Source organism: Rhinoderma darwinii, chromosome 2 (assembly GCF_050947455.1).
Source record: "Rhinoderma darwinii isolate aRhiDar2 chromosome 2, aRhiDar2.hap1, whole genome shotgun sequence".
In the NCBI taxonomy this organism is placed as follows: Eukaryota; Metazoa; Chordata; class Amphibia; order Anura; family Rhinodermatidae; genus Rhinoderma; species Rhinoderma darwinii.
Genome location: NC_134688.1, coordinates 146,578,997 through 146,600,362, shown reverse-complemented (window position 1 = coordinate 146,600,362; position 21,366 = coordinate 146,578,997). Strand labels below are relative to the sequence as shown.

The 21,366-nt window shown below is 44.7% G+C and overlaps 1 protein-coding gene across 3 annotated transcripts in view; it reads left to right on the top strand.

The window, feature by feature from the left end:
• Positions 1–21,366, top strand: part of TBC1D4 (TBC1 domain family member 4) — a 181,689-nt gene that overhangs the window by 73,079 nt on the left and 87,244 nt on the right. The window lies entirely within an intron of this gene.

Here is a 21,366-nt window from a genome sequence, read left to right as displayed (position 1 = left end):
GGGGCTGGCTTAGCTGATTAATTGAGCCAGGCAGCCAGCTCCCTCATCAACGTCATCGACACACAGTGGAGGGGGATCTCCTTCCCCCAGAGCCTGTGTTTGAGCGTCACCACAAAAACGGCCGCTCCAAACTTCCGGGTCCACACGAAGACTGAAAACTTGCAATCTGTGCAAGTTTGAAAAATAAAGTAAATTAGAAAGTCAGTGTAAGTGATAAAGGGTTGTCCGTGAAACGTGACGTCATGTGACTGTGTTGGCATGTCGCTGCCCAAAAATCTAATCTTTTGTACATGGCAGTGGATATATTATGTAATGGTATATTTGAGTTTTTAGTTTTTTTTATCTTTAGTAAATTATCTGACCTTCCTTTGCTCAGGGATATAACTTTATGTGAATTGTTTGTGAAGTCTTACGTACATGTTTCTTGTCTGTGTGTGATTCATTTTCCTGATAAATAAAGCCAGCCAATGACAAGTGGCCATTTTGGCTGTGATCCTGCCAGTATATAAATACTTCACATATGATTCTCGGAGCAGACGTGTGGGATTCTGAACCTAACAAGTGGCGTTTTCCTTGTTTATTCCTTCTCAGAATGTGACCTCTGCTATAAATATCCTTTGTATGTTTTCTTCTTATGTGATGTCTGACCAATTGAATTCTCAAGGTCACATTGCCTTTTATAATGGAGTGTTTTCTCCAGGCTAAATAATAAGCTGCTATTCAGGGGCGCCTCTGTTATGTGCCATGTTAGTCTAGTCAATTGCTTGTGCTGATTGTTACAATAACATTTGGATGATCGCTGCAAAGCGTGGGCAGATCTAAAATATTTTTGTCCTGTATTTACTTTTTACCTCCCACACGGCAATGAGGTTTACGTGATAAAGAGTAAAGAAAAACACATCCAGCAATCTGTCCAATAGATCCACTTGTCTGCATACATCTATCACAAAGAAACAGCAGTCTTGTGTATAGGAGACTCCACAGAGAGTGATGTACTGTATGTCAGAGTAAGGCCTCATGCACACGAACGTAAAAACGGGCGTAATTACGGGCCCTCAGACTTCTATTGGCCTTCGTTTGCTTACGGGAAGGTGCCCGGGCAGGTTGAAAAATATAGAACATGTCCTATTTCAGGCCGTAATTACGGCACGGGCAGGCCCATAGTAGTCTATGGGGCTCCCGTAATTACTGGTGGCTACGTATGTGCACCTGTAATTACTGTTGCATTGCTAGGCGACATCAGGAGATAGTCACTGGCCAGGGTGCTGAAAGAGTTAAACAATCAGTGTGGGACAGAGAGAAGGGGCTGCACTGATCGGCAGTAACACTTTCAGCACCCTGGACAGTGAGTACCATGCGCGGCGCTCACAAGATGTCTAACGTTACTTCAAAAACCTGTAACAAAAAAAAAGTTAATACTTACCCAGAACTCCCTGCTACTTCCTCCAGTTCGGCCTCCTGGGATAACGTTTCAGCCCATGTGACCGCTGCAGCCAATCACAGGCTGCAGCGGTCACATGGACTGCCACGTCATCCAGGGAGGTTGGACTGGATGTCAAAATAGGGGTGCGTCACCAAGACAACAGCCGGGGTACGTATGAACTTCTTTTACTTACAATTGCTGCGTTCCGCTGCGGCAACTCTGCCCGAAAGGGCTACCCCTTCTCTCTATCCAGCACTGATAGAGAGAAGGGGCTGCCGATTAGTGCAGAGAAAACGGGTCCGTAAATACTGGTGGAATACTGGGTGAAATACTGGTGACAACGGACCTGGATTTACGGGCACGGGTCCGTAAATACTGGTGGAATACTGGTCGAATACATGTGACAAAGGACCCGTATTTACGCCAGTATTTACGGGAGGAAAAAAATACATTCGTGTGCATGGGGCCTACTGTTCTCATTGTGGGCAAATGTACTAATATGTCTGCAGCTCGAATGTGTCAAATTCTAACAAGATGTGGTGCAGTTTGGGTCATTGCTTGTTAAACCAGATGTTTGCGCCTCACTGGACACTTTTTAAAAGTGTTCCGAAAATTTGGCGTTGCTCAAGATGCGCCATCATGCGGCAAAAAAGCTTCCACAAAATTCTGTCACAAACTAAGCCAAATCAAAGGCGTTATACAGAGAAGAAAAGTGTCTATCAGGTCAAGTAAGATGCGCCATCTTTATCATACAGCATGCACCCCTGTGATGAAGGTGGGGCATCTCCTGACTGCCATGTGTAAGTTTACACTGTCTGAATATTAATACATCTCCCCCATTGTGCTAAAGGGAAGGTAGAATACAGTTTAACCCTTTGCAGAAATTGTGTATATACTCATGTACTCCACTAGTAGCTGCTGCAAGGCAAAGGCAGGGGATATAAACCCAGGTCTATTATTCCTGCTTATATGCTATGTTCACACATAGCTGATTTGCGGCAGATTTTCTGTCTCAAATTTGCAGCGGAATACAGTTAGCTGCAAAGTGGATGAGATTTAAATAAATCTCATCCACATGTTTCAGAAATTGTCCTGCGTACAGATTCAATGGGGAGGAAAAAAAATCTGCATGCAAATTCCACTGTTGTGCATTTTGCTGCGGTTCCGTTGCATAATTCACAGGACCAGATAGGTTAAAATAAAAAAACAAAACACTACTCCCTTACCCTGGCATTCCCATGGCAACTCTTCTATTCTTCCCCGCCAGTCTCTGAACAACCGGCTCCAGCGATGACCTGTCGTGTCGACATGTGACTGCTGCAGCCAATCACTGTATATTTGACTGATGGAGATGGCGTGCGCTGTACTTGGCTATCTCGGTCAGTCCTATAGACAGTAAATTCACCAGTAGTGCACATGTTTGACCATCGCTCCATTGAAACGGGGACTCAGGCACTTCGTGTTCTGTCGATCGGTGGGGGGCCAGCATTCGGTTCCTCACCGATCTAGTAATTATCACCTATTTTGTGAATAGGTGAAAATTGCTTATCACTTCACAATCAGAATACCCATTTAACCCCTCAACGACGAGTGACGGATATATCCGTCACAAGCGGGTGCTAGTTCCCGCATAGTGTTAGATATATCAGTCACTCTGCTCTCGTGGGTACTTCCAGTGTACCCACAAGATCAGCGGCAGGAGCACGGCTGTTATACACTTCCAGGCTCCTGTCGCAACAGCCGTAATGGGAGAGCACTCCGATTGCGGCAGTTTAACCCCGTAGATGCTATGGTAAATAGCATGGCCTAATAGATTGCCTGTCAGTCTTATACCTCCAGTCAATAATCCTTTGGTATACTAAGTATACCAAAGCATTATATCTGCAATCAGAAGATCGTAAAATGAAGTCCCCTAGTGGGACTAAAAAAATAAAAAAGTAAAACAGTTAAATAAAGTTTATCACGAAAAAAAAAATATTAACGTAAAAATAAAATAAAACCACTTTTTTTTCCATAAAAACTGTTTTTATTTAGTAAAAGCAAACGAAATATATAACACATACACATATATGGTATCGCCGCCATCGTAACGACTCGAACAATTAACACATTAATTAATCCGACGGGTGAATGACGTCCAAAAAAAAAACCCAGAAAAGAAAGGCAAAATTCCTTTTTGTTTTCGCATTCTCCTCACACAAGATTAAATAAAGTTATTACATTTTTCTGTAAAGGATCTGCCAGGCACAGTGGGGTTAACGCCCATAGGTAATCAGTCGGCACCTGAGTCTATGTCTCTGAGACTGACTCCGGGGTATTGGGGGCATTTGAAGAGTGGCGCCACTTCCTGGAGGGGGCTAGGCACCAGGTAACGGTCCTTAACGACCACAAGAATCTGGTTTTCCTAGAATCTGCCCGGAGGCTAAACCCAAGACAAGCTCGATGGGCGCTATTTTTTACCAGATTCAATTTTTTGGTTACCTATAGGGCTGGGTCTAAAAATATTAAGGCCGATGCACTGTCGCGTAGCTTCATGGCCAGCCCCCCTTCGGAGGAAGATCCTGCTTGTATTCTGCCTCCTGGTATAATCATTTCTTCTATTGATTCTGATTTAGTCTCAGAAATCGCGGCTGATCAAGGTTCAGCTCCCGGGAACCTTCCTGAGTACAAGCTGTTTGTTCCCCTGCAATTCCGGCTAAGGGTACTTAGGGAAAACCATGACTCCGCACTATCTGGTCATCCAGGCGTCCTGGGTACCAAACACCTCATTGGCAGAAACTATTGGTGGCCTGGGTTGCCTAAAGACGTTAAGGCCTACGTCGCCGCTTGTGAGGTTTGTGCTAGGTCCAAGACTCCCAGGTCCCGACCAGCGAGCTTACTACGTTCTTTGCCCATTCCCCAGAGACCTTGGACCCATATCTCCATGGATTTTATCACCGATTTGCCTCCATCTCAAGGCAAGTCGTGGTGTGGGTTGTAGTAGACCGCTTCAGTAAGATGTGCCACTTTGTGCCCCTCAAGAAACTACCCAATGCCAAGACGTTAGCTACCTTGTTTGTCAAACACATCCTGCGTCTCCATGGGGTCCCTGTCAATATTGTTTCGGACAGAGGGGTACAATTTGTTTCATTGTTTTGGAGAGCCTTCTGTAAAAAGTTGGAGAATGATCTGTCCTTCTCCTCTGCCTTCCATCCTGAAACTAATGGCCAAACTGAGAGGACTAATCAATCTCTAGAACAATATTTAAGGTGTTTTATCTCTGACTGTCAATATGATTGGGTCTCATTCATTCCCCTCGCCGAATTTTCCTTCAATAACCGGGTCAGTAACTCGTCAGGGGTCTCCCCCTTTTTCTGTAATTTTGGGTTTAATCCACGGTTCTCCTCCGTTTCACCTGGTAGTTCCAACAATCCCGAGGTAGAGGTCGTTCATCGGGAACTGTGCACAGTCTGGGCCCAGGTTCAGAAGAACCTAGAGGCGTCCCAGAGCGTACAAAAAACTCAGGCAGATAGAAGACGTTCTGCTAACCCCTTGTTTATGGTCGGGGATCTGGTGTGGTTATCGTCTAGGAACTTGCGCCTTAAGGTCCCGTCCAAGAAATTTGCTCCCCGGTTTATTGGGCCGTATAAGGTCATTGAAGTCCTCAATCCTGTCTCCTTCCGACTGGAGTCGCCCCCATCTTTTCGAATACAGGACGTGTTTCATGCCTCCCTCCTTAAACGCTGCTCCCCGTCCTTGGCTCCCTCGAGGAGACCTCCTGTTCCCGTTCTAACCCCTGAGGGGGTGGAATTCGAGGTGGCCAAGATTGTGGACAGCAAGATGGTCCAAGGCTCCCTCCAGTACCTGGTCCATTGGAGAGGATACGGGCCTGAGGAGAGGACTTGGGTACCTGCCCGGGATGTTCACGCTGGGGTATTGGTCAGGAAGTTCCACCTTCGTTTCCCCAATAAACCAGGTCCACTTAGAAAGGGTCCGGTGGCCCCTCATAAAAGGGGGGGGGTACTGTAAAGGATCTGCCAGGCACAGTGGGGTTAACGCCCATAGGTAATCAGAGACTGACTCCAGCTTCCACCACTCAGGCTGGCAGGCTTAGGAGTGGGAGAGTAGTCAGTAAGCCAGGGTCAGTATGGAGCAGGATCAAATAGTCAGGAGCTGTAGCTGGGCCAGGAAACCACACGAGAAGAATCACAAGCACTGGAGGAACAGGAAAGGCAGGTATAAATAGACAGAGGGCGGGAGCTAGCTGAGTCTGGCCAGGCTGCGATAGGCTCTCCCACTCCTAAGCCTGCCAGCCTGAGTGGTGGAAGCTGGAGTCAGTCTCAGAGACATAGACTCAGGTGCCGGCTGATTACCTATGGGCGTTAACCCCACTGTGCCTGGCAGATCCTTTACATATTCCCATCTACCCCAAAATAGTACAAATGAAAACTACACCTAGTCCAGCAAAAGTTATGACATATGGTATGCCCGTAATTGTACCGGCCCATGGAATAAGGGTATTGTGTATTACACTGCATATTGAACGGCGTAAATTTATAACGCGAAAAACAATGCTGGAATAGCTGCTTATTTTCAATTATCTCATAAAATAAAGTTAATAAAAGTTAATCAATATATTATATGATCCGAAAATGGTGCAATTGAAAAATGCAACTTCTCCCGCAATAAACAAGCCCTTATATGGCTATGTCGATGGAATAACAAAAAAGTTATGACTCTTGGAATGCGACAGTATAAAAGCAAAAAAATAATCCTTGGACATTAAGGCCTCATGCACACGACCGTAGCAATGTGCACGGCCGTGATTGTTGGGTCGGCCGGCCACGGAGTGTCAGCCGCGAGCCGCCCGCAAATTGCGGGCTGTGCACATGGCCGCGGCCATTATTTTCAATGAGCCCGGACCGTAATAATAAGGCTTGCCCGTTCTTTCTGCGGTTCGGGCTCCGGGGCCATGCACGGACCGTGAAAAACACGGTCGTGTGCATGGCCCCATAGGAATGAATGGGGCCGCAATTCTCATGACTTTACACTACATTCTGCCATGTGAGGGGTATGGGAAGGCATGGGGCATGACGGGTTCTCCTTCCCTGGAATTTTGGACTCGACTCCTGCGGTGTCGGGTAATTTACATACTAGACGTGCAACCTATATAGCTGGTTTTTTTATTTACATTTTTTTATGGGTTATACTTACATAGATTAGATTTCACATCGTTCAGTGGAATCAGACAACAATCTAACATGTATTGGGGCATCCCAACGGTCCCTGATAGCAGATGTTGGGGTAAAGGGTCGGACATGGGTTTCAACATGTCCAGTCTTTTTGCTCTGTCAGATGATAAGCTGCCACGAGAAGTGTCTGGCAGTGGCTTGTCCTTATAGGAATTTTTCTGGGAAAACTGTTGGCTGAGGGGGCAGTGATTGATTTCTCTCTTTGGTGTTGGTGACAACTGTCTAAACTAGATGGTTGTTGTGAGACAATACATTTTCGTCTTATAAATATTTAAAGGGGTTTTCCCATAATCATTGACCATTAGTATGATATCTGATCGGTGGGTGTCTGACTGTTGGGACCCCCACTGATCCTTAGAATGGGCTTTCCTTGCCGTTCCTATGAGCCCTATAGTAATGGTGCATTAGTGCGCATGCTACGCCACTGCTCCATTCATTTCTATAGTGCTGCCGAGTGCTATCTTTGGCAGCCCCATAGGGGTATGTTTGCCATGTGTGCTGCAGAGAATTCCGGCTGAAAAACCACACCAAATTGTGGTGCCGTTTTTCGGCCGGAAAACTGCACTTAAAAAAAAGATTCATACTTAAGTAGCCATGGCGACGCGTCCCTCCGCCATCCTGTAGCCTGGACTCCTGGGATGATGTTTCATCCCATGTGACCGCTGCAGCCTGTCATTGGCTGCAGCGGTCACATGGGATAAAACGTCATCCCAGAAGGCCGGCCTGGATGAAGAAAAACACAGAATTCTGGGTAAGTATAAGATTAAATTTGTTTTCTGAGTTGCTTTCTTTCTTTTGAAGCGAAATCGCTGCAAAAAAAAAAAAATCGAATATTTGTTGCAACAAATAAGCAGCGCTTGCGCAAATAAAATTGACATGCTGCGGATTTAAAAAACGCACCGCAGGTCAATATCTGAGCGTTTTTTCTGCTCAGCATGTACGCAGCATGTGGATGAGATTTGTACAAATCTCATCCACTTTGCTGTTACCGTATTATGCTGCAGATTTTCCGCAACTAATTTACAATGTGAAATCCTGTAATATAAGCTGTATGTAATGGAAGGAGCCCAACACCGAAAAAGCTTTCTGTTCTATGCAAAGCCATATTGTTGTATCCACCGAGCATGTCAAAAAAGGGTTAAAGCCTTCACAGATTCGCTGTCAAAGCCATTACCTCCAAGACGTAGCAGTTGTTTGGCGGCAGATGTTCACGGTGTCCTAATTGCCGGCGCTGATGTCATTGTGTTTAGTTTGAAGATGAAATAAATTCAATTACTTCTTGTCCATTAGATGCTCTGTGTTTTCATATAGGAACAATTGACTGAGATGTAATGTTGAAGTTGTTATATGGGAAGAGCTTGTTGCTGATTTCACTGGTTGCCGGGCCCATTAACACTGTTGCACAATAATGGACGTTTTGTAAAGCCGCCAAGTGGACTGACTTTAGAGGCTGGTGACAATTATACACGCTGTAACCTTACTCTGGTAGCTTAACCTTGTATAGAGATATTGGGTGGGATTCACTAAGCATAATATGCAGTCAAGGTTGTTTTTTTTATTTTTATAATTGAGCGATTTTCATCTTTTATTAGAGGAATACTAAAAATACAAGATGCACAAAAATAAATAAAATAATATCTCAGCAATTCCTTTCTTACGGCCTTTCTACATGGGCCAATGATTGGGCAAATGCACATTTATATGTACACTCGTTCCCGATCATTGACCTGTGTAAATTTACTGCACTGTGGTGTTTGGCGCTGCGGGGCTGGTATGTTGTGCTGCACTGTGGCATCATTAGCCCCGGAACCCCTGAGGACGCTACCTCGTGTAGCGAAACATGTCGGGGGCGCTTTGACATTTTCCTTTTAAACTAATGTCTAACTCCGCTGGTCCCTATTGATATACTGCCGATTGGGTCTGGCGTTCTGCAACCGCCGGCCAAATTGGCAATACGTACGCATGGTCATATAGGCACTGTCCACTATCACCTTCCAAACGGAGGACATATATAAATTTTTAAAAACATATATGTGGTCAGTCTTTTTGCTTAATAAAGTGTAATAAAGTTATTTAAATGATCAATTCATGATAGTTGGGTTAGAAGGGTTTATCTGCTGGTAGCAGTTTTGTATATATTAGTTCCAATTCCCGCCAACTATCAGGGTAGTTTTCTTTCATATGTGCACTGTGGCATTTGGCGCTGCGGGGCTGGTATGCTGTGCTGCACTGTGGTATTGTTTTGGCACTGCGGGGCTGGTATGTTGTGCTGCACTGTGGCATTTGGGGCTGCTATGTTGTGCTGCACTGTGGTATTTGTTTGGCACTGCGGGGCTGCTATGTTGTGCTGCACTGTGGCATTTGGCGCTGCGGGGCTGCTATGTTGTGCTGCACTTTGGTATTTGTTTGGCACTGCGGGGCTGGTATGCTGTGCTGCACTGTGGCATTTGGCGCTGCGGGGCTGGTATGTTGTGCTGCACTGTGGTATTTGTTTGGCACTGCGGGGCTGCTATGTTGTGCTGCACTGTGGCATTTGGCGCTGCGGGGCTGCTATGTTGTGCTGCACTTTGGTATTTGTTTGGCACTGCGGGGCTGGTATGCTGTGCTGCACTGTGGCATTTGGCGCTGCGGGGCTGCTATGTTGTGCTGCACTGTGGTATTTGGCGCTGCGGGGCTGGTATGCTGTGCTGCGCTGTGGCATTTGTTTGGCACTGTTGGGCTGGTATGCTGTGCTGCACTGTGGCATTTGGCGCTGCGGGGCTGCTATGTTGTGCTGCACTGTGGCATTTGGCGCTGCGGGGCTGGTATGCTGTGCTGCACTATGGCATTTGTTTGGCACTGTGGGGCTGGTATGCTGTGCTGCACTGTGGCATTTGTTTGGCACTGTGGGGCTGATATGCTGTGCTGCACTGTGGCATTTGGCGCTGCGGGGCTGCTATGTTGTGCTGCACTGTGGCATTTGGCGCTGCGGGGCTGGTATGCTGTGCTGCACTGTGGCATTTGTTTGGCACTGCGGGGCTGGTATGCTGTGCTGCACTGTGGCATTTGTTTGGCACTGCAGGGCTGGTATGTTGTGCTTCACTGTGGCATTTGGCGCTGCAGGGCTGGTATGTGGTGCTTCACTGTGGCATTTGGCGCTGCGGGGCTGGTATGTGGTGCTTCACTGTGGCATTTGGCGCTGCGGGGCTGGTATGTTGTTCTGCACTCTGGTATTTGTTTAGCGATGCTGGTGAAGTATATTGTGCCCAACTGTGGTGTTTGGGGCTTCTGGGGGGGTGTGTTGTACCGCTATGGGGTGCTGCCTTCTATTATCTTAAAACTCTAATATCACATATTAAAATATCGCTTCTATATAATAGTATTCATTTTTACTAGGCCATGGTACAGCTTGATGTAACAGCATGTGTGTACTTGTGAGTTCCAGAAACAGCATAACTCAGCGAGCTCAGCTGTTTTCCGGAGTTGCCGTCCCTCTGTCCCCTGGGTCTCGGCCTGGATGCAGAAGCCAGCAGCTGCCTCACTAGGTGGAATGAGGTTAGGGACTCCCAAAAATGGGATACACAACTATCATTCCATAAATGTATAAGATGGGAATACCCCTCTAAATCCCATCTTGTTAACGGTTTATATTTTTTTATTGTGGCTGTAGCTGGAATACAATATTAATTACCCACTAATGAGTTCTCTGCAAACTGTCGATTATTAGAATGATATTAATTGTTTTTTTTTGCACCTCAGACATCACTGTTTTGTAAAACTACTGTGAGCCTCTATTAACCCCTTAATGACCAGGCTTGAAAATGCATTAATGACCAGCCACATTTTTCCATTTTTGCCTCTCTGTCTATTAGCAGAAATAACTTTTTTGCTTTTTCATTGATGTGGCTATATGAGGCCTTGTTTTATGTGGGAGAGATTGTATTTTTTTTCTGCGTAATGTAGTGGGGGGGGGGGGTAGAAAAAATGCACTGTGTAAGTAATATTTATTTTTGCGATGTGAATATAGGAAAAAAGTTTTTCGCCATTTTTTTACTCCCATAAAGGGATAACTTTATTTACAACTTTATCATTTATTTATAATGTATTAGCATACTCCTGAATGCTAATACATTACACTGTGTCACTGGGACACAAACTTTGTTATGGCAGTACTGACTGCGTGTGCCCTAACAGCAGGCACACAACCTATCTAAGACCCCAGGGCTGCCTGCAGAGGAGTCCCCCAGTCTTCGATCGCCCAGTGACGCAATCAGAGAGGGGGGAGTCCCCTTTGATCATGCCGCAGTCAAAGACCGCGGCGATCAAAGTGTTAAACAGCTGGGAGTCAGAATTTTTTTCAATCCCAGCTGTACTCTAAAGGCTTCTCTAAGTACAGGAGCTGTTAGTAACAGCTTAAACTTAGGCCTCATTTACACAATCGTATTTTACGTCCGTGATACGCACGTGAAAATCACGCGCGTCGCATGGACCTATGATTCGCGCTACAGTTGTTGACGAAATGAAGGAAATAATAAAACTACCTCCTTCATTTATGTTTCTAAACATTAATTAAAACCATGTGTCATAACGAGGCCATACGCGCAAAAAACACGCAGCCACGCACCAAACACTGATGCCATACGGAACTGCAACGCGCGCAAAACGCACACGTTCGTGGGAATTTTCGCCTTAGAGGATGAACGCTCACAGGAGTTCTCATCAGCTGTAGACTGGGGACCTGCACCGCCTGCTGTCATAAGACAGTGAAGGGGAGGGGTTAGTACTTATTTTTGTGTTTTTTAACTGTGTAAAATACTTAAAGAGGCTCTGTCACCAGACTTTGCAACCCCTATCTGCTATTGCAGTAGATCGGCGCTGCAATGTAGATTACAGTATCGGTTTTATTTTTAAAAAACGAGCATTTTTGGCCAAGTTATGATCATTTTTGTAGTTATGCAAATGAGGATTGCAAAAGTCCAAGTGGGTGTGTTTAAAAGTAAAAGTCCAAGTGGGCGTGTATTATGTGCGTACATCGGGGCGTTTTTAATACTTTTACTAGCTGAGCATTCTGATGAGAAGTATCATCCACTTCTCTTCAGAACGCCCAGCTTCTGCCAGATCACGCTGTGACGTCACTCACAGGTCCTGCATCGTGTCAGACGAGCGAGGACACATCGGCACCAGAGGCTTCAGTTGATCTGAGGACCTGTGAGTGACGTCACAGCGTGATCTGGCAGAAGCTGGGCGTTCTGAAGAGAAGTGGATGATACTTCTCATCAGAACGCCCAGCTAGTAAAAGTATTAAAAACGCCCCGATGTACGCACATAATACACGCCCACTTGGACTTTTACTTTTAAACACACCCACTTGGACTTTTGCAAGCCTCATTTGCATAACTACAAAAATGGTCATAACTTGGTCAAAAATGCTCGTTTTTTAAAAATAAAAACGTTACTGTAATCTACATTGCAGCGCCTATCTGCTGCAAAAGCAGATAGGGGTTGCAAAATCTGGTGACAGAGCCTCTTTAACCCCTTAGTGACCACAAATATGCCTTTTCACGGCGGTCACTAATGGTCCCTAGGCTAGGCAGTCGCCTTTTCACGGCGGCCCAGTCGGTCCCATGCACACGACCGTAAAAACTCCCGTAATTACGGGCCATATTTACGGCCCGTAATTATGAGCCCATAGACTTCTATTGGCCACGGGTACCTCCCAGTATGCTTAGGGGAAGGTGCCCGTGCCTTTGAAAAATATACATGTCCTGTTTCAGGCTGTAATTACGGCACGGGCAGCCCATAGAAGTCTATGGGGCTCCCGTAATTACAGGTGACTACGTGTGTGCACCCGTAATTACGGAAGCGTTGCTAGGTGACGTCAGTAAATAGTCACTGTCCATGGTGCTGAAAGAGTTAAACGATCGGCAGTAACTGTTTCAGCACCCTGGACAGTGGCTACCGATCACAATATAGATAAAGCTGTAAAAAAAAAAGACGTTCATACTTACCCAGAACTCCCTGCTTCTTCCTCCAGTCCGGCCTCCTGGGATGACGTTACAGCCCATGTGACCGCTGCAGCCAATCACAGGCCAATCACTGGCTGCAGCGGTCACATGGACTGCCGCGTCATCCAGGGAGGTCGGACTGGATGCCAAGAGAGGGACGCGTCACCAAGACAACGGCCGGGTAAGTATGAATTTCTTTTACTTTTATTACGGAAAGGGCTGTCCCTTCTCTCTATCCTGCACTGATAGAGAGAAGGGCTGCCGATTAGTGCAGTGCAATTTTGCAGCCAAAAACGTGCCCGTAAATACGGGTGGAATACGGGTGACACCGGACCCATATTTACGAGCACGGGTCTGTAAATACTGGTGCAATACGGGTCGAATACGTGTGACCAAGGACCCGTATTTACGCCAGTGTTTACGGGTGGACAAAAATACGGTCGTGTGCATGGGGCCTAAGTCCTGCAGTGGTGTCCTGTGCAGGCTGGAGCCGGGCTTGGCTGTCTGATGACAGCCGGGCTCCTGCTCCAATGGCCACGATCAAAGTTTACTTTTTATCGCGGGCGTTTAACCCGTTAAATGCCACGGTCAATAGCGACCGCGGCATTTAAATAGTTTATAGAGGGAAGGAGCTCCCTCTCTCACCCATCGGCGGCCGGGAAATCCAATCTCGGGCCCCCGATGGGGTGCCTTGGTAGCCGGAGGCCTGATAAAGGCCCCCAGTTCTGCCCTGGGTATATGCCTGTTAGGATGTGTCGGAGGCACATCCTAATAGATTGCCTGTGAGATTTACACTGACAGGCAATAATGCTCTGGTATTCTAAGTATACCAAAGCATTATAACAGCGATCTAAAGATCGCAAAGTAAAGTCCCATAGTGGGACTAATAAAATAAGTAATAAATGTGAAATAAAAATTATTCATAAAAATTACAGTAAAAAAAAAATAAAAAGTGGTCCCACGAAACCCGAAAAAGTACCAATCAAAACTATGTCTCGTCCCACAAAAATAAGCCCTCATGTCACTACATTGACGGAAAAATTACGGCTCTTGGAAAGCAAATAATTTTAGTTCAAAATAATTTTTATTGCGCAAAAGTAGTTAAACATAAAAAACCTTTACATATGTGGTATCGCCGTAATCATACCGACCCACAGAATAAAGGTTATGTGTTATTTATGCCGCACAGTGAACGGCGTGAATTTAATACGCAATAGAACAAGGGCGGAATTTCTGTTTTTTTTTCTATTCCTCCCCAAAAAAAGCAATAAAAGTTAATAAAAAAATGATATCTACCCCAAAATGGTGGCATTAAAAAGTACAACTAATCCCACAAAAAAACAAGTCCTCATACTGCTATGTCGTCAGCAGAATAAAAAAGTTATAGCTCTTTGAATGCGACTAGAAAAATGAAAAAATGTGCTTGGTCATTAGGGCCTAAAATAGGCTGGTCACTAAGGGGTTAATCTAATATATGAGGCCATGCTTGTGTTTGCAGACATGAAATGAAGGACATTTGGTATTACATTGTGGCACATAAGGACACGAGGTCCTGGCCTATATTCTTTAGTAACCGCACATCATGTCATCTTGGCATTTCCTAGTAGGTTTGTTTGAACAACTAAAGTCAATAAGGTGAATACATTTCCCTTTTTCTTCAGATACTTTATTGTTTTACAGGGACACAGAATGTTGTAGTTTGTTAAATACACATTTCCAGATATTAATTCAATTACAACGTCTTATTGAGTTGTATCTCCGAGTGCACAAAACACTACGGGGGAGATGTATTAAGACTGTGGCAGTATTATTAACCCTTTCATGACCAAGGGTCATTTATACCCCTGTGTTATACTTTTTGACCAAGTGGGCGTTGTGGAGAGAAGTGTATGACGCTGACCAATCAGTGACCAATCAGCGTCATACAGTTCTCTCCATTCATTTACACTGCACATAGTAATCCTATTACATCACTATGTGCAGCCACATAAACACACAGTAACGTTACTGAAGTGTCCTGACAGTGAATATACATTACCTCCAGCCAGGACGTGATGTCTATTCAGAATCCATTTCTGTAGCATCTGTGTGATATTTACAGCAAGGCAAGCGTAATCTCGCGAGATTACAATGTAACCTGTCATTTAAAACGAGGTTACGCTTGCCTCGCTGTAAATCTCACACAGACACTACAGAAATGTCAGGATTGTGAATACAGTGTGTCTTGGCTGGAGGTAATGTATATTCATTGTCAGGACACGTCAGTAATGTTATAGTGTGTTTATGTGGCTGCACATAGTGATATATCTATAACACTATGTGCTGTGTAAATGAATGGAGAGAAGTGTATGACGCTGATTGGTCACTGATTGGTCAGCGTCATACACTTCTCTGTACAACGCCCACTTGGTCATATAGTAAAACACGCCCTGTTGTCCATTGAGAAACTCATTAGCATAAAGCTACTATAGGTGATAACTCTGTCAAAAATGATCGTTTTCCTAAATAAAAAACACTGCTGTAATCTACATTACAGCGCCGACCACATCATGTAGAAGATAGGCCACTTATATTGTGGTGACAGAGCCTCTTTAAAGGCTATGTACATCTTTGAATTGATTTTTTTCATTATTAAATCAATGTGTTTTGGGTTTTTAAGCAATTTTCTAATTCACTTAATAGAAGCTGTGTCGTTCTCTCTCAGCCGATTCCAACTTAGATGTGATCGATATTAGCTCACTCATTTTTTAATTAAAGTCAATTAGAAAAGAGATTAAATACAAAACACATTGATTAAAAAATTGTTAAAAATTCCACTCAAAGGTGTACATAGCCTTTAAATGGTAAAACCTGTAGGCACTATGTTTGCATTTCTGCATCTCGGACAAGTACGTAGGCTTTGTTCTAGTTGTACAAATCAAATATAATACTGCTACTCTATTGAAGGTTGCCAGGGGCCTGTCTGCCTACATTACAGGAAAGGACAGCTGTTACAAAGCGTGAAGTAGCATGCTGAGTGCTCTACAGTCTTGTTTATTTACATGCCTCGTCTGGTTATGCCACTTCTGTCTCTAGGGATATTTTTTTATGTGCTATCAACTCCGCTATGTAAATAAATGCATTTGATGGCTCTTGCATTTACAAAAACTATCCTGTTCTAAATATCAAAGCTTTTTGAGCATGTATTTTTACAAATCATAAAGAGAACTTCCGGGGACACAATTCCAGAGATGATTTGAAGCAGATCCCAAGGCAGCGACCGCTTCCACTAAGGCTATGTTCATGCGCAAAACGAAAAAGCGATATAAAATACGGCGGAGCTGTTTTCAAGGGAAAACAGCCTCTGATTTTCAGCCGTTTTTTAACCATCAAACGTTTTTTGATGCATTTTTTTGCAGCCGTTTTTGGAGCTGTTTTTCTATTGACATAATGAAAAACAGCTCCAAAAACGGCTCAAGAAGTGATATGCACTTCTTTTTTTACGTGGCGTTTATGCTCCGAAAACCGCCTGGGAACACTGCGTGTGAGCATACCCTTATACTTTCATGAATTGTTATTTTCTTCACTACTCCTTTTCTTTTGCTGCTGTTTAACTCCTTACTGCCTGTCCCATTTAAATTAACAGTCTCATGGCAGGGTTTACATGCTCCTTTTGATGGCACTTCGCACTCCTGTACACATTGTCATTGGCAGGAATGGGCTGTCACTCTGGCAGCTTGATCTTGTACCGTGACAAAGTGGAAAAATAATTATTTTGCTGTCACTAAAAACCAAGAACACAGTGTGCGTTTTCGACCCACATTTATTTTAGTTCTTTCACGCATTTTTGGCATAAAATTCAACTTTTAAAAAGTCACATCGGGACTTTCTCCAAATTTGCAAAAAATGTTGTGCTTTGTTTCCTCACACCATTCTCAGTAAATGTGGCCAATGAGTACTGTGTCCCTGAATTAAGAAGCTACTACATTCTGGCAGTTGCTAAGGAACTCTGTGACATCGTTGATGACATCACAGGGATTCCCTTTGCAGAGGGGGTTGGGGCTCATTCACAGAAGATGCAACCTGTCTTCTCTTTATAAACATCCTTTAGTACAGAGCCATACAGCCTCTATGCACTGCCCTACAGGCTCCGATGTTCTTCGCATGTACGGAGATATACCCTTCTAGAAGCAATGGAGCATGGCACTTTTTTTTTCCCTGTAAGAATACACATAATCTGTCCGGGAAAAAAACTGTGCACCGCCTTATGAAATCCTAGGCATACGGGGGGTACAGTAGAAGGCTCAGGTACCTCTACGGTATTCCTTTTGAAGCTCCGCACAAAACAGAGCTGTAATACAGCCATGTAGATTGTAACGTCCGCAGCCGCAGACCGTCGTTCTTACCTGCCCCCCAACGGCCGCGGCCATGGACGAGTGAGTGCCGGGCAGCATCTCCCTCCTGAGAGATGCTGGCACTCACTTCCGCATCGCTGCACTGGTTCCCGTAGTGTGTGCAGGCTCGCGTCTGGCCTTAAAGAGCCAGTGCACACATATAAGTAAAATCTGTAATAAGCCCATAATCACCCTGAACTATAAAAAGGGCTCTGCCCTTTCACTCATTGCCTGAGCGTTGTTGTATTTACCCATGTTAGTCTTAGGGAGTGGTCCCTTAGTGTTATCGTGTTCCCGTTGTTCCCGTGTCCTGCTACCTGTATCCTGTATTCCGTGCTATAATTGTTCCTGTGTTGTAGAGTGTTGGAGTCGTGTTGTGCCACCTGTCATTTCTGCTGATATACACCACGTCTGGTGTCTGCAAGTTCATCTGTGCCGAGCCTCCATTACTGTCTGGACTATCATAGGTACTCTCGTACTAGGACGGTTGTTTGGCCAGCTGCTATTCCGCTAAGGCAGTGCATCCTAGTGGGTACACATACCCATGGATCGTGACATACATGAACCCTAAAGCTAAGGGGAGGAAATACATGTAAAATAAAACAATGGGTTCTTGTTCCCAGCGCTACCTGGACGTCATATGTTAGGCAATGTACACATATTTGGCATCGCTATGCACTAGAGAATTAGGGGATTCATGTTTTTTAGGCACATATCATTGATTGAAGAAACATTTTTTCTTATTTCTGTTTCTAACCATTGTACCCTAAACAAGTAATATAAAATAAAAAGATATCACCTTACATTTTTAATAAGAAAGCCGTATGTGCCACTATTCGCGTAATTTGAGCCAGAATTCTGGCGCATTTGGCTTAGTCAATCTCCATTATTTCTCTTCTACTTACATCTAATTAATGAAATCTCGTGTATGCCCTAACAGGAGATCACACAGGACAGCCCTGGGGGCCTTTGTTAGGTGAGTCCAGGGCTGTCCCCCTAAAACCATCAGCCTCGACATCTCTATTGCCAGGGCTGACGATGAGCTACTAAAGAAAACCTCTCCCTTGTTATGCTACGATCATGGCATCACAAGGGTTAAACTGCGGGATCAGATTTTTTTTCCGCTCCGATTTTGCTGCAGGGTGGCAACTGTTTATTTAATCTGTCCCCTCCTCCACAGAACACCACAAAAGCCATCAATAATTTTCTCTATTGTATATTAGAAAATTTTAGAACTTTTAATTTATACTGTGGTTAAAAGGGCTGTCCACTACCGGACAACTCATGACCTATCCACTGTATAGGCCATCACTATATGATCTGTGGGGGTCCGACACCCGATCAGCTGCTCCGGTGGCTTGCGGGAACCGGTTGTCATTGCACAGTATGCAATGTACGGAGCAGGAAGCAGTTGGCTCTGTAGATTGCATAGCGTCCATGCTGCAGAACTGCAGTTCTGCTCCTATTCACTTGAATAGGAAGTAGAGCTGCAGTAATGCAGCTTGGCCGCTATTCCGTGACCAAAGCCAACTTCTTCCGGCATGGACGTCCGGTGCCCGGAGGCCACAGGAGCAGCTGATCGGTGCGGAGTCCGGTTGTCGTACCCCCACAGATCATATACTGATGTCCTATCTGGTGGATAGGTCATCAGTTGTCCGATAGTGGACAACCCCTTTGAGGGGTCATCTGGGATATGATTTTTTTTTATTAGGGGCTGGAAATTAAATAAATAAACAAAAAAAGCAATACTTACCTATCCTTGCTTTGGTGATCCAGCGCTGTTGCTTTGGCGGCACTCCCGGTGGTTGTTTACATTCACTTAGCATGTAACCTCTGTAGCCAATCAGAAGGCTCAGCGAAGCACACTGCGTAAAATCGTGTTTTTGGCATAATATGGCCACTGAGCCCTCTGATTGGTGTCATGCTACGTGCATGGAAACAACCAACGGGAGTGCCACATCAGCGCTGGATCGCCAAGGTCAAGGATAGGTAAGTATTGCTTTTTTGGTTTATTTATTTAATTTCCATCCCCTAACAAAAAAAATTCACATCCCGCATAACTCTTAAACTATTCTTTTTCTTACGTAAAACGTGAAAAAACCCTTTAATGCAGACTTGTGATCTGTGACTACCGGGAGTCTGAAGTAGTCTTATGATCGGTTCAGGCTGCTGCTCCCTCCCTCCCCACTAGAGCTCTGCCTCTAAGGATTATCTTCTGTGTAAAAAGACAAAATCAGTACAACTCACCAGGAAGTCATTGTATGAAGAGCTTATTTACATTATACCAGGGACAGAATGATCATAAAGTACAGAACACTAAACCAACAGTGAGAAAAAGATTTTCAACGACCTGTTCACATCAGCGTTGTTTTCCGTTGAGGGGTTCCGTCGTAGGTTTCCATCTGGAGAACCCCTCAACGGAAAGACAAACGGAAAACTTAGCTTATGTTTGCTCTCAATGGTGACAAAGGAATCCTGTCACAACGGTGACAAACGGAAACCATTAGCAAAGTTTCCATCACCATTGAGATCAATGGTGATGCAAACGGAAGCTAAGGTTTCCGTTTGCCTTTCCGTTGAGGGGTTCCCCCGAAGGAAACCTCTGACGGAACCCCCTCAACGGAAAGCAATGCTGATGTGAACAGGCCCTTAAAGGGGTTGTCCGAGATAACATAATATTTTAAATAACACCATTAAATCATTTTAGTTAAAAAAATAAATACATTTGTAATATACTTACGTTTTCCAAAGTGGCCCCGTTTCCAGATCCTGCCGTCGGGAACTTAATTGTTGACGTCTCTCTCTGCTCCGGCTCTTGCCGCGTTGTTGATCTTAAATTCTTGCCGGGTACACGACACGTCACTTGTGACGTGGTGTATATCGGCTTGTTCTGTTGTAACGCGCATGCGCGGCCCCTGCTGTTATCTCGAGAAAAGCAGGGACCGCGAGAACAGCAGTGACAGCGCATGCACATTACTGCATGTGAAGCAGAAGAAGCCGATCTACACCACGTGACAAGTGACGTGTCGTATACCATCCGACGTCTCTCTGGTGCGAGACCATGTGATCGGGATACGACACGACAGTGGAGGCGGCTGAAAAGGTGACGTCAGAGCTCAAGTGACCAGAAGGAAGAAGCAGCCAGAGCGGAGAACAGAAGCAAGATTGCACAGGTAAGTATATTATGCAATTTTTAATATGTGTAATGTATTTCTAAATGTACTTAAAAAAAAAATCTCGGACAACCCCTTTAAGGCTCTGTTCACAAGCCTTCTGTCTGAAGTATACGTCGGGAGCTTTCCCCGACGTATACCTCCAATGGAAGGTTGCACTGTATAAAGTGGCATCCGTCGCCTGTAGGTCCCCATAGTAAAAAAAAAAAGTATAATGCGCGCTACAAGTCTTTTTTTTTTTACTGTATTCCTTTGTATAGAATAGCATAGTCCACTGCATTATTCTATAAGGCAAAAAAAATAAAATGAAAGGTCATGTTTTTTGCTGCGTTTTTCGGCTGCAGCCATTGAGCTCCACGGCAGAAAATGCAGTGAAAAACGCTTTCTCTGCCTCCAATTTAATTCAATGGGAGGTCAGAGACAGAACCGCGGGAAGAAATAGCATGTAGTCTTTTTTTTACGCTCGCGGGAATTTCAATGGGAGGCGATTTCGCCCATTTTTGGCTCAGTTTCTGACGCAGTTTCCGCGTTAAAAACAGCGCCAAAAAACTTTGTGTAAACCGGGCCTTATTAATATCGCTTATGGGCCTGGGCTGTGACACTTACTGGAAAGACACATCTGTAATAGTTGGCTTCAGAACAGAAGTTTAATCTCTGATCCAACCATTATTTTGATATTTTACATTATTGGGATAAAGATAATAAAATGAGCATATACTAAAAGAAATCTGAAATAATTGTAATTATTTTTAGATGAAAATGATTTTCTGAGGGTATGTTCACGTGGAGTGTTTTCAGCCGTAAACGTCCTGAAAAACGACTGAGAAATCGGAAGCAGAACGCCTACAAACATCTGCCCATTGATTTCAATGGGAAAAACGACTCTATAAATAGACTCTATAGAAAAACAGCTCCAAAAACGGCCGTTAAGGCCTCATTTACACGAGCGTGTGCGTTTTGCGCACGCAAAAAAACGCTGCGTTTTGCGTGCGCAAAAGGCAATTGACAGCTCCGTGTGTCATCCGTGTATGATGCGCGGCTGCGTGATTTTCGCGCAGCCGCCATCATAGAGATGAGGTAGTCGACGCCCGTCACTGTCCAAGGTGCTGAAAGAGCTAACTGATCGGCAGTAACTCTTTCAGCACCCTCGACAGTGAATGCCGATCACAATCTACACCAACC